The 14,638-nt window shown below is 37.8% G+C and overlaps 2 protein-coding genes across 5 annotated transcripts in view; both read right to left on the bottom strand.

The window, feature by feature from the left end:
• The window catches only part of myocd (myocardin), a 550,512-nt gene that overhangs the window by 398,037 nt on the left and 137,837 nt on the right, over positions 1 to 14,638 (bottom strand). The window lies entirely within an intron of this gene.
• LOC309713313 (shisa family member 6) overlaps positions 1 to 14,638 on the bottom strand; it is a 76,498-nt gene that overhangs the window by 32,341 nt on the left and 29,519 nt on the right. The gene's annotated exons all lie outside the window — the stretch shown is intronic.

Below are 14,638 nucleotides of genomic sequence, written 5' to 3' on the forward strand. Positions count from 1 at the left end.
CTACAAGTCAAGATAGAGAAGTTGGAAGAGCAATCATCGATTAATAATAGTATCCCAATAACTTTGGGAATTTCTGAACTAATTTTCAATTTGTTGTTTCTATTGAAATACTGAAAAAAATCTATTTTCTAACTTTTTGTGGAAATTCTACTTCAGGCAGTCAGGGGTGGTGCCCTGATCTTTTACGCAGAGTAATCATTAGGTTAAACACAGAGAACATGCTGTAATGGAATCACATCATATTATATACTATATAATCATTCCTGCCTGTGGCCATCTCCCTGTACAATGCATCCACTTAACACACTGTTTGCTGCTACAACTACACATGTTTCTTTTCCAAATATTTATTTATAAGTGACTTATGTATGTATGTATGTATATATATGTATATATTGTACTATTCTTAGTTAGCGTATTGTCTGTCTTGTCTTAATGTTGGTTTAAAATGGAGCACTGTAACAAAAAATAATTTCCCCCAGGGATCAATAAAGTATTCTGATTCTGATTCTGATTCTGATACACCAGATTTTTATATAGAAGATAAATATGCTTACTTAGTGGGGACTCACAAATATATTAAAAGGCATCAAACAGGTAAGTGTGCGTTGGTCCCGTCGTTTAAGAGCCCCTTATTGAGTAGTCATGGGCCATACCAACCCTATTTTCCATGGCTGGATTAATAAAGACACATAAATACACATTAAAGTATTCAAAACAGCCACGGTGGTAGCTTCAAGAGCAGTTTAAATGGACTGGTACTTGCATAGGGCTTTTTTGCTGCAACTGGGCTCTCAAAACACCAAAACCTTATTTTGGTTCATAAATTACAAAGTGAACATAATGTGTTTTTTTAAATGCGACTCAAAACTAGTAATTGAACAAAGCTTACTGAGGTAACGGAGCAAAAGAGCAGTTTTCCTACTACTACAATAGTAGTCATCTCCTGCAGGAAAATTACAAAGAACACAGATTTCAGCATAAGCTTCATTTTTCAGACCAAGAAAAGTTTTTCAACTACTTGGTTCTGCTATTCTTTCCACAAATTCCACTGAATTTCAGCCCTGTTCTGCAAACTCCGCCAACTCAAGTTCAAGATGCCATAATGAAATGCATTGGAAAAGCAGACTTGAATCAAAAGGACCCTTCCTTTTACATTCTTATTAGATTTATGTTATAGGAAGTGCCATGTTATGGGTTATTAAGCAGTTGAAGTGCAGCCTCCTCTAGATGACAACATGGCTATAGAACCAGCAGTCTGGTTTGACTTTGATCAACTCAAAAACACTTGTCTTGTTTGAAATCTTAAAAGAAAATACATTTCCAAGTATACATGCATTCAATAAAAGCCACCTAAATCATTTAAAAGTCACCGAGAAGCCCTGATGCCATTTTAATCAGTCATTAAGAAATGGAGAGAGCTTGGCACAGTTGCAAATTTGAGTAAGCAAGCGAGAAGGGGACTTCTAAGGAAGGACGCCAAGAAACAATAACTCTGAAAGAGCTTCAAGCTGTATCATTCAGAGTGAAGGGACTGTGCAGACAACAGCAGCTGAACCTTGTCCTTCACCAGAATCTGTGGTGTGGCAGAGTGCCAAAAAGAAAGCGCTCAAACTAAACCACGTGACGCGTCAGCTACAGTTTGTCAGATGACACACAGGAGACACAGCTGGAAGACCCGTTCATGCTCTGATGAGACTAAAGATTTACTTGACCATGACGGCAACTTCCTAATAGACGTATTGCATTTTTAGGCACTACGCACTTTAGTTATTATTTTATTACCCAAGTGTATCATGTAATAAAATTCAGCAAAGAAACCTTTTTGAAGGGGATAACTGAGCATGTTTACCTAGAATGAAAGAAAAGATTGTACTGGACCACACTTTGTTTAAAAAATAATCATCTCTTAATCTTAACATCATGTCATGAAATGCTTTCGTTTGTACAACACTTAGTTTTCATTATAATTGATTTCAGTTCAAAAGAGTTTTTTTTTTTCTATTTCTAATGAGCAGTAAAACTTGAAAGATTCTAGATTCCAGCTAATCCTGAAAACAGGGGACTCATCCTGCAGCGAAACATGGGTAGAGAGTAAAGCAAGAGCAGGGATTTGAGGAATGGCATTCATATATTATTTCAAATTTCAAATTTGTCAGGTAATTGGTTAAAGTATCTGCCAGGCGATCAGTATTCTACACAAGCAGCTGGGGTAACAAAAGTCTCAGTTGGAGGCAGGGGAAATGTCTGACAGAGCCTTCCTCCCATCTAATTAAGTAATAACCCTCACTCAGAGAAAACCAGAATAAGCCGCGAGGAAAATCTATAGAATTCATTTCCAGAGATGCAGCAGTAATTTGTTGCAAAATGATAAATATTGCATTTGTTAGATGCCCAAAACATAAATCATGAGACTCTATTATGGTGTGAAAGGCCAGGTTTGACATTCTTGGTCATGGCACATTAGCACTCATTGAAAGAAAATCTGCCTGTGTGGATTTCCTCTTCCTTGATGTCTCCGTCCGGTCTTCCCCGTGCTGTAGTAAATGTAGCAGCCCCTTTGCCAATTTTTGCATTCTCCATAATGGTTGGGGGAGGGGACAATCCCCACTGTGTGAAATTACGTCTGCACAGTCAAAATGACAACAAAACCAGCTTCAAATATGGCAGATGGGGAAAGACAACCAGCGAGTCTCTCCTGCTACCTCTTCATAGCGCAAGCCATCAACAAATCTGGGAAGCTGAGAACGCCTTGCTTGTTGCTTTTGTTTGCATGAAACATCAAACTCTCTGACAAATAGCTATTTGATGGTGTGCGAGCGAGCCATTTCTTTCTTCTGCCACTATTACTCTGCTGATATCGTGCGGGGAAACAAATTGAAAGATGAGTGAAGTGGAAAATGACTGTTGGTATATAACCAGTGAATCATTGTAATTATGCACCACAGCTAAGCATGAAATGTTTACCCAGGGAGATGTTTGGAAAATGCGCAACATGTACATGTCAATATATGAAATACAATTGGTCTTTATGGGTGTGTTTAATTATCACATTCTGCAGCTCTAGAGCCACCACTCCTCCTCTGCCTTTAACAAAACTTCATATTTCATGTTGGCATGCGTTTCAGTCAAATGAGAGTGAGTCAGGTTGATAGATCAGGCATCTGCAGAGATGATGCATTTCTTCTGTGATTGCTTTCATAGCCATTACTCACAGCATAGGGTGATTAGTAGGCTGGCAGCTGACACCTCTGCTTGCGCGTGCATGAAGGAGCTATCTCATAGGAGGGTCCTGTTACCTCTGCCACAACACTGATCTTTGGGCACAATCAATGGGCTAAAATAATGGATTAGGCACAATCCTATCAATCAGCCTGTCAGGGTGGAGGAAGTCATGAAGGACAAAGAGCAGCCGAGCTATTTATGTAAAAGGCGACAGGACTTTCTGAAATATCACTCAAACGTTGTCTCCCGGAAGTCATCGTGTTACCATTCATAGGTATTTTGGGAGGAACGTACTGTATCGGTGCTGACCTTTGTTTGCCTCTGCACACAGTGAGAGAAACAGCAACAGTCACAGAGCGTCGCCCTTTAACTGAGGTAACTCAGTCTTTGGCCGATCAATATTTTCTCACAGTCAGGTTTGAACAAGCATGTATAATGTTTACATTAATGAGAAAGCAAATTACATTGCCCAGTCCTAAATCCTATTGCAGAATCAATGTTTAACTCATCATCTATTAACATCAACTATCAACTGACACACAAATAGATGAGGTCAATATTGTCCTGATGTTACTAAAAGACAGTTTCCCATATAAAGGCAGCAAGTGGCCCCATTCAAATCTATGAAACAAAATGCGTTAATGCACACAGATTTGATTTTGATGTCAATAGATGGTTACATTTTGACAAGCGAAGAGCAGGAGGCTTATGAACTGCAACACACTGCATTAAAAGAGGGTTGTGGGCTGGGATTGGCTTTATAAATGTGATATAAGGAAGGGCTTTTCCAGGATATTTTAAAATGGGAGAGTAAAGACAGAATATTTCTGTTCTGAATATTCTTGTTTAATCAAAAATTCAAATCAGAAATATCAGAGACCATATATCACATATAATGCTAGATTTAGATATAATAGATATAATGCTAAATTTTTCAAATATCAGAAACATTGATTTGATATAAACACAGGGTGACTGGTTTCTTTAATGTAATGTAACTTATAATAATCATTTATTTCCTTTATTTGTAGATTAATAGATATGTCGTTTTAGTTGTAGCATTCTAGATCATCATTTATGTTTAGAAGCACCACTGAACGACGCAGGAAATCATTCCTGCCTGTGGCCATCTGTACAACTCATCCATTTAACACACTGTATACTGCAATAGCTACACACTTTTTGCACATGTTCTTCCTTTTTCAGCTATTTATTAATAAGTGATCTTTATGTATATATATGCCTGTATATATTGTGCTATTCTTAGTTAGTGTATTGTCTATCTTTGTTAATGGTTGTTTATAATGGAGCACTGTAACAAAAAAGAATTTCCCCAAGGGATCAATAAAGTATTCTGATTCTGATTCTGATGTACACTTGTGCAAATAGTTACAATTTTGAATGTATTTTTGGGTTTGAAAAAGGATTCTACAGAGTGCGAAACACAATATTTACAACCAAATACAATAAAAACAAAGCAGCATAACACAGAAGCACTTAAATAATATATCAGGGAAGGCGCAGTGCCTGACATATCTGGACACATGGCTTCCTAATCAAACACATGCATGTTAGTTTAGCTGTGATTCTCAATTGGCCGTAAGCGTGAGACAGAATTTCTTAAATGTAACAGAAGAAATGTCCGTGTGAACATGTGATTGTGTAAAAATGTCAGTTCGATTAGAAAAAGGTTATTACAATTTCTTGTTGTAAGTTTGTTGAAACATAAACACTCCAGTTATGAATATTACTAAGTTAATTAGTAGGTTAATAGTGATGCTGGTCTAACATTCAAATTGAACTGGAGCTGCAGATGCCATAAAAGATTTATTGTTTTATTTTCTCTCTTTTTTATATAATCTAATCATAGCCCAAGGCTATAATCTGGCATATTTACATTTGTTAAAATGTTCATTAATATGTATTGCCCCTCTTTCTAAAAAATAAATAAATAAAAAATAAGTATGATAAAAAGAAAGTTTCAACATTTTAACCTCTTCACGTACAACAGGTCAGAGTTAGGGGATCCTAAAACCTCCCATAACTCTAAACATGTTCCCAACAACCAGGTGGGTATTAAGAACTTAAGCAGTTTTTTGGGCGGTACAGTGTCCTACAACTTATTTTACAAAGCTTTAGTAAATGAGAATAAATTGTTTTTTGCTGTTTAAAAGCATGTGATAAATGGTACCTTTTGGATGATTGTACATGTGATTAATTGTCTAATTACGTGTTGTCGGTACAAACTAATGCATTTTTGTTACTTCTCTAACCCAATATTATGGTCAATTTCAGTTATAATCAATTTAACCTTAGTGATGCCCTATTCATTGGGGGAGTTGCATCAAAGATCACTTACTCTTTTTTAAAGATCCCTTAGACCTACTATAATGCTAAATAAATCAAGCTAAATAAAGGCATGAAATTAGATCATTTTTACTAGGTGAACTGGGGAAAATGGCATTCCCTCCGTCTCTCTTCTGGGTTTATAGCATTAGATGAGATCATTAGTGAGCTGCTACATCCTCAGAAGTAGGCTCTGCACTTGGTTGGTCTCTTGTCTCAAATCGTTTGACCAAAACCACCAGTTTAAATATGAATATGTTTTAAGTGACCCTAATTGCACACAGATTGCTATCAGATGCAATTTGGTAGCACAGGAGTGCATCTGAGCGGCTCCAGGCCAATAATTAAAATCAAGGTACATAACATCAGCACACTGTCACCAGAGTCTGCAGAACCTGTTATAATGAAGGGCTAATGAGCTAGCTAGAGGACTTGGGTCAATGAGTCACCAGTACTGTAGATGTCCTCCTCTCAAACACTGTTCTTTACTATATCTCCCACAGGGCATTGTGGCAGCTGCATGACTGATTCCTCCTGGTTTAATTTAATATCTTCATGCTTCCCTAGATTGCTGTATCTGCCAGATAGACCACAGTGGTCAGGAGAGAGATGGAGGAAAAAACCAGTGAGAAGTCAGGTGGAGTCTGGGCCAAAATCTGGTCCAGCTGCGTTTTCAGAAGACAGAACTGGAATGCCTGAATTCCCTCTGCTGCTACCACAGGTTTGAGTGCTTTAACTTCCAGTGAGCAAATATTGACTTACTCTGTTGTAAACATTTAATCTTCACAGTGGATACTGTGGACCACATACTAATTACAAAGAATAACTAATTAATATTTGAAGTGATTAATAATGTAACAAGTCCTGTTTTCCAAAGCTCACCTTGCGCCACAAAAGAAGTGGATCTCAATTATTCAGTTCTCCCTCGCACAAAATAAAGCCACTGGGTGAGATGAGGCGGCATGTGATTCTTGCCAGGGAATGAAGACAGACATGTTTATTACCTCTCCCTAGATGGAGTGCAAAATAGTTCTGAGCTGTTTAGAAAGAACTTGATGCAATATTGATGGTGGTGGTCAGACTATCAGACAATGCTCCGAGTAGACCGATCAATGCCACATCAAGGGAATAGAGACAGTTTAGTACAGGGAGCACAATTGAACTGGAGGCAGATCTGGTTGGAGATGTTGTGTTGTAGCCCGCTGTGTACAGTTTCTGTCCATTCTAAATCACACCGTGTATTACTAGGGGAACAAAAACAGCCCCACGATTGACACGATTGCTTCTTTATATCCAACACAGGTACAGTTATTTATGTCGGCAATTTTTATTTTATTTTTTTATTTTATTTATTTAGGACAGTGCATGTTAATGAACATAAACAATAAATTACATGTAAACATGCCAGATTATAGCCAAGGGCTAATTTCCATATGTTGTCCATAAAACATTAAAAAATAGACATGACACTGACATGGTGTCAGTGTCATGTTGTGCTGTGTTTAGGCCTGTTTTACCTACAATTAGCTGACTCTTATAATTAAAAGAGTGGGCAAACATACACATACTTTGGTAGCAGAGTGTCTGCGGCATGGATATAAGAAGAGTTTTTACACTAACACCTCGGGTGCTTCGCTGTCAGCCTTTGCAGTTCATTGCCTCTGGCTGCAGGAGTCAACTCTCTCTGCAGGGTCCTTTTATGTTTTTCCCATTATCAACTGACTCAGAGAAAATACTGACAGGAAATTGCTTGGGTATAAGACATACACGCTAGTCTTTTATTTCAAGTTTGAGTTATTAAGTGTAAAGGAGAATTTCCATTAGATGATTCAGCTGTAAATACAGAAATAAGATTGAAGTGTCTTTAAGTGATTGGACCTCTGTGATATCCCAGCAGTACTTAATATTATTTTATTTTATTTGACAATTGAATGAGTCATTATTGGTTAGATTAAATCCTGTATATATCTACAGCCTAACACTTTGTTTCTTTTTTAATACTCGTTAAATATTGTCTGTAGAAATAACGATATAATAAAACATGGATGTAACATGAGGGTTGGAAAAATGAAGCTTATCCAGAGTGATTTAAACTTGAATTCTAAAGGCTACCAGATGGTGATAGCTGTGGTTGCAAAAAGATGGTCCTATAGAAGTCTATGGGAAAATGGCTTTCTCACTTGACCTCAATTTAGTAAGTCTTGCTCTTAAAATGTTTTACAATGGCAAATGGTGGTGGTATGCTCGCTGGCTTATGACTTAATCCAGCGAGTAAGTGGTTTCGCGGTCAGACTGAAGCGTGAAGATGGTGACCAAGAAACCATGATGGATTCGTTTGTTTTTTTTATTTATCACCAGTCTATATTTAGGTTGTGCAGACACATGGCTACTAACAATATGACATTAGCTTGCTTGCCATCGTGGATTATGTGGCAGTTATAGTAACAATGTATCAAGTGAATACGGTCCTAATCAAACAGTCCTAGAGTCAGGGTCACAACCTTTGACAACCACCAGTCATGAGGGAAAAATTTGTTTTGCCGGATGTTGATGGCAGTCATGTAAATCCCAGTCATGCTGGCCTACAAACCAGTCAGCAACCCTGCCAATATCCTGTTGCTAGGGGAAAAAGTGCATTTTCCAATGGAAGTGGCAGACTGGTCTACGCACACTATCCAGCTACTCTCTGAGGCAAAGTGGAAATGGAGAAGGTTTGCCTTCTAAGTAAAGTTGTGCCTCAACACTGCAGCCAACATGTTGTAAAAGGTGCAACTTTTACTTTCTTTTTTGCTCAGCAATAGTAGTTTATGGCACACACATAATGTCTTAGAGAAAAATGAATTTTATTGGTTGTTTCATATAATGTTCTGTAAACCCTGTTGTTCTTGTGGCAGCCTCTATTTTATAGCTTCATCCATGGACTAGCCATGATGTTGTATTCCCAGTATGGATTTTTGAAACATCGGTCTTTCCTTTACCACAGTCAGCATTCCTCTGGGGATTCTGAGTTGTGTGCAAAATAAAAAAGACCAGCCAGTATACCGTATCTCCAAAGGCAGACAGAAGGAGAGAGCGAAAGTATCGACACTCTTCTGTTTTATGCCAGCATATGGATGTTTCAATTCTGCCATATGTGCCTGAGGGGGATTCTCCCTTGAGCTGGCTCTTTCTCTTTCTTCTGCCCCTCCGTGGGGATCTATGGCCCCCTCCAACACTGCTTCTGTCATCCAAAGCATGCTAGCTGGGAGCTTTTTCTCTCCTGCGTCCTCCCCTGGCTTCTGTCACCAACCGCTGTCTGAGTGTCTCAGTTGAGTCCCTATCTCCCGACAGCCAGCTCTGCAGTGCACTGTGCCAAATGTGAGGTAATTAAGACACAGAAAACTCCTCCACTCAGTTGGGAAGAGGATTGAAAAGCTCATATCTATCAGAAGCGGCAGCATGCGGCTAATTTTGCCTGATTTGAAAGCGCTCCAAGGGTGCACCAATTACTATGTGCATATAGTATAGGCAGTGACATGTGATTCACGTTTGGGGATGGGCATAGAAAAGTAATGAACACCACCAACAGGCTATAGTTAGCCTTTTGTTAAATATCAGATGGAAGATTACAAATTTTATATTAACCATCAGAACGTAGCCATCCATAATTTTTACACTGAATTTCTATCAGTCACCATATTGCCCACTTTAAATAATATTTCTTTTCTAGCATCTTTTCCAAACAGTCTTTTATCTCTGAGATTGAACATTGTGTCGTAAAATTGGATGAACTGTGTGTCACAGATATAAATCTTGCTGCTTTGGACTTGTCTGTAGTGAGTCATTTAGCCTGCCGTAATTAGACATAATATAAGTAACAACATGGAGACAACTTTGCCATAATAAACATGTCCTTTCTGCAATAACAACAACAAAAAGTCATGCTTTATATCGACACTATTTTAAAAGTTATAGACTATTGTACTATTTTATTATTTCGTGCACATAAGCTGAAATCAGCTGATTGCAACAAGTGTGAGGAAAAGAAGCCAGCTTTGATATTTGTTTTCTTAATAACATTATTTATGGCCAGCTAAGAATCACCAGTTGACCTAATAAGCATATCTTTAAACTATGGGAGAAAAACCCGGGAGCCAGAGAAAACCCATACAGGCTCAAGTCGAACATACAAACTCCAAATAGTTTATCATTTCTATTTGAAAAAAGAATAAAGAAGAAGTGGCAGTAGGCTAATAACCTATATTTTCCAAATTAAGATTGATTGATTATTGATTTTATTGTTTTTATTTTATTAAGTTATTATTGTTCAAATAAAATAAAATACTGGTTAGGGCCAATGCAGACTCAGTGTAGGCCGTGTAGCAATAATGGCAGAGAATCCAGCTTGGATCCAGAGAGAAGGATTTACTCTCAGTTCCTTTTGGATTTTTTTTAGTAGATGGCAAAACAATGGAAAGTTGATTGACTGAATAGATACAGAATAATCCTTATATACTGGCTAGTAATAAAAGTGTCCCGCGCTGCTGGTTGCTCATGGTGTGATTTTTTCTTATGTCATGTTGAGTAAAAGATAACCACAGAACTCCCTTAGAATGAATGTCCTTATTTTCATATCTTAACTCTTGAGTAATATTTTATTTTCTAATGTGTAAATATGTAAAGTTGGCATTTAAATAAATGTACATATAGAAGTAGGTCTGATTTTCTTTTATCCCCTGTAGCTGTGAATGGTTCATATCCGTGTGTAGGGTTTTTGAACAAATATTAAATTGTGACTTTTACCCTGACATAGTACAGACTTTATTAATAAGAAAATATTTTAAAGTAAATGTAGTTAAAATATGAATCACACACATATTTTTGACAGACAATTTTTAAATGTACGCTGCACAGTTCAAATGTACGGATTTTTATCCTGTTCAGCAATTCGTCTTTTTTGTCTTGGTTTATAGTTTGCCAAATTTTGACAGCATAAACATTTAATGTGAGTTCAGTGACTATTTAATCCACTGGTTTTCATTGTCGTAATTAAGGAATGTGAAAGTAATAATACTACTAATAATAGACTGGTTTCATAACTGGAGGCAAGGTTCAGCTATATGGATATTGTGTCTGAAAATTAATGGAAACTAATGGTTTTGACTCCTTTCTGTAAACCATTTGACAATCATAAGATACCAACAGATTTTTAACACTCAAAAATGAAATAAATGTTTTAGGTACCCGAAGCAGCATTTGTAAACTTAAAAAAAAATCAATTTTGTTCCATTTCTTGTTACCCTTTACTTAATATTTTCTCCTCAAAGTGCCACTGATGAGATCTAACGCAGTGTTTAATGTCACTGAATACACTTAATTTACATACAAATGAAGTGAATTTGAAATCATTTAAATACAGTACATACATAATCACTGTTGCCATCATTAAGCAAAAGTGAGGTTTGAAAATCTTTTTTCTTTCTCAGTTCACAAATCAACATTAGAAATTATAGTGTGAATAAGTGTGAACACGAGTATACGCACTGGGTTGTTGGCCTTATTCAAAAACACTGAACTGTCCCAAATATTTTACAATGGAAATGAAGCCCTATGCTAGAGCCATTTGAACTGAACAAGTAGAGGGCAGTGTTATCACCAAATGTGCCATGAAACTGATTTTTGTAACAACCTGACCTGGGTAGATGTAGCTCAAAGGTGCACGGGGTTAAAATTCGTTCAGTATTTGGAAACAAATTATTTAAAGCATATATCAGTGAAATCATTACAGAACATTGAAACTGCGGTGTGGTTAATGTCCAGCACTTTTTACATACCGTAACCCAAATCATAAAAAGAAGAACTGTAATTCCAAAATGAATACAGTCAACATAGGTGATAATCCTAACCCTGTTCCATGAATGCCAAGACCTGAGAGAACAGTTTAGTTGCACCCCGCCTCTCACCCTATGGATTGCTGGATGGACAAAAATCCGTGTTATGGCCCTTGCCATAATTTGAATCCCAGTGGCTGTTTTTTTGTTCTATGCTCTGTGTCTTTAAGAGTCTCTGCAGGTCGTTCCTGATTGGAGAGCTGGCAGCTGCTGATTGGTTTCCTGATCAAGTGGCTATTTTGAAAAAACCTCTCCAGCAGTTGTCCCCAGGCAGCAACTGACCGCAGCAACAAACCCGACCTTGGCCTCCAAACCCTCTGTGATTCTTGTGCATGTTTTCCCGAGGACTGTTGAGCTTTGTAACTAGGTTACTTATCACGTGTAAGTAGGAGGTGAAGCTGAAGGGGTGAGCTGCCTTATTATTTTGTTTTCTCAGTTATACTTTAAATCCAGTTTAGTTTTAAGTATATGGCTTTAATGGACCCTAGATGCGTCACCAATGACCTAATGTAGAGTGGTATTCTAACCCTAATCCTATACTTTGGAGAAAGGGAAAACAAGCTTATGTTGGAAAACTGTGAAAAGATGTGTGCTAAATGAATGCTCGAATGATTGTCTCTGTTCCCTGAATGAGATGTGAAAAAACAATTTAAAACTGGTACTGTTAGGATTGGGATCGACACCAGTGATGAGTTAGGCCTCATGGGTTCAGCTAGATTTTAAACATCAACAAACGACAACTGCAATCATTTTGCAAAATGTTTAGCAGTCACATACATGATGTGTAGTACATTGGCTGTGTCATGGAAAGCTGCTGATTTGTCTCCCTAATGTCTCACTGAATTTGTCAGTTAATAGCACTTTCAGATAATACCACGTTTGCGTCATGCACAGACCTGTTCCAAGTGATTCATAATGAAGCTGTGTGAGTGACTCCCCCTCCTGTGTTTTCACACCCATATCATATTCCCTCCATGCCTCACCCAGTGGGGGGTTAACAGGATGACTCGATATATGTGAAAACACCTTCCACCATCTGAAACTCTGCCTTCCCCAACCCTTAACAGCCCACAGGGAAACTTCATTATGTATCGCTACTGAAGGGGCCTTTCAATTATAATATCTCAGCCTCCGTGTCTATTACCCCACAGTCTGTACTGACAAATTGATAGATATTGCCTCTATCTGTGATAATTCATTCGCCCACCATGTGATAAGTTCACAGAACCAGGAACAGCAACAAGGTAGAGGCAATTTGCAGGTCTGGTCGGAGAGGGCTGAGAGTACCATGTTGTAATGTGCAGCGGGGGAATGGAGTCAGTGACAGCTAAGACATGTAGACTTTGCTGCACGTTCTCTCTTCAACCAACAACTCGTGGAGTAGCTTTTTCACTCCAACAGAGTACCTCTCAGCATGTCAAGTCTCTCACATCTTGTGATTTTTTTCAGATTGCAGCCTAATACCGAGCCTGACAGGGTGTTGATCTCTTGTCCCTCCAGCTTGCGTGTACAACAGTGTGAAATAGATGCCCAGGAAAACACCGCCTACTTTATGCAGAGACAGAGAGACTTTGTTTGTTGTTAAATATATTGCAGAGATAATAAAACAATTACGTATAAAAGTGTGGTTGAGCCCAGATCAGGAAATGTATTATCCCTCTGTCCGAATTCACTGACTGTGTCGTAGTGGTTTATCATCTGTGACTATTAGCAAATTGTGAAGGCGCTCAGTAAACAATCGCCCTCTGCAAATTGATAATCATTACTGATTATCTCAACAACAGGAGTCATTTATCAGCTTTTACACCAAGAGTGGGACCACTGTTTGTTTGTGTGTTTGAGTGTGTCAATGTGAAAACATTAGTATGTTTGTTTTTGTATTTAATGTGACCATCCTGAAATGATCACCTTTTTACCTTTTTTTCATATTTATTCATCAGTTATTCGTTGATCTCAGCTTTGAGCTCCACAGCTCCTTTTTATCACATAACAAATATATCTGAGGTTAGAAAATCTCAAGTTAGATTACTGCAGGATGCCCCAAATCATCAGTGGGATGACTTCAGCTCATTGAAAATGCAGCAGATTCCTTACCCCAGTATTTAAGGGGCTCTTCATTGGCTTTATAGCCTTTGGTGTTTTATTTCATTATATATTTTTTGTTTATCTGAACACATACGTGTGTGTGTGTGTGTGTGTGTGTGTGTGTGTGTGTGTGTGTGTGTGTGTATATCTACATATATATTCGTATCTGTAAATGAAAATATATGTAGTGTGTATATATTGTTTTTTGTTTTATATGTCTGAAACAAATAAAGATACAATACAATAGTTTGACTCCCCCATTTCTACAACCCAGTCAGACCTCTCAGACCTTTTCATTTTTTCCTCTAGATCTAAAATTTATATGGATTTAAAAGATCTGATTCTAGATCTTTTAATTGTTCCTAGAATCAGGTCTCAGGCTGCTCTCAGTTACTGTTGTCCTGGTCTTTGGAACAAGCTGTCTTGCTGATTTGGGGTCAATTACATCTGTACGTATACTCAAAAACAGACTCAAAACCCTTGTATTCAGACAGGCCTGAGCTTAAGAGGTGTTTGTTTGTTTTTTAATTTTGTTTTGTTGTTTGTTTTTTGGTTCTGTTTTGCTGTTTTCACTGCCTTAAGGCACTGCAAACCTGCGCAGGTTTTTATAGTGAATGAAATGTGCTATATAAATGAAAATGTCATTGTTAATGAGGGAAACAAAAACAAGCTAGTCCACTCATGGCAAATATTATTCTAGTGACTTAAGGCCGGGGTCCATTATGTAACATTTATGATATATATATATGACCATTGGACTATATATGTCCCAACAGACTAGCCACAAACTTGTCTTCGGAGTTCTCTTGGAATAACAGAGCAAATTAGCAGCAAACTCAAAACGTGTTCACTTTTGCATTTTCAATTTTTCATCTGCAAGAAATAGATTTGGAGAAGGATACCATCTCAGAGCTGATAAATTTTAATTTGATCCCTCCCGTGCATTATTATTTGCACAATGCAACTGGCAGCCATAGCCTGTGTGCTCTGAATCTACATTCAAATTCTGCACAGAATACAAATTTTCCCCTCTCCTATACAACAAAAGGCAGTCGTTCCATTTGTTTTCCCCTCACAATAGCTTCTGGATAATAGTAATGAGGGGTTGAGGG

Source organism: Aulonocara stuartgranti (assembly GCF_965226115.1).
Source record: "Aulonocara stuartgranti genome assembly, chromosome: 8".
NCBI classification, from domain to species: Eukaryota; Metazoa; Chordata; class Actinopteri; order Cichliformes; family Cichlidae; genus Aulonocara; species Aulonocara stuartgranti.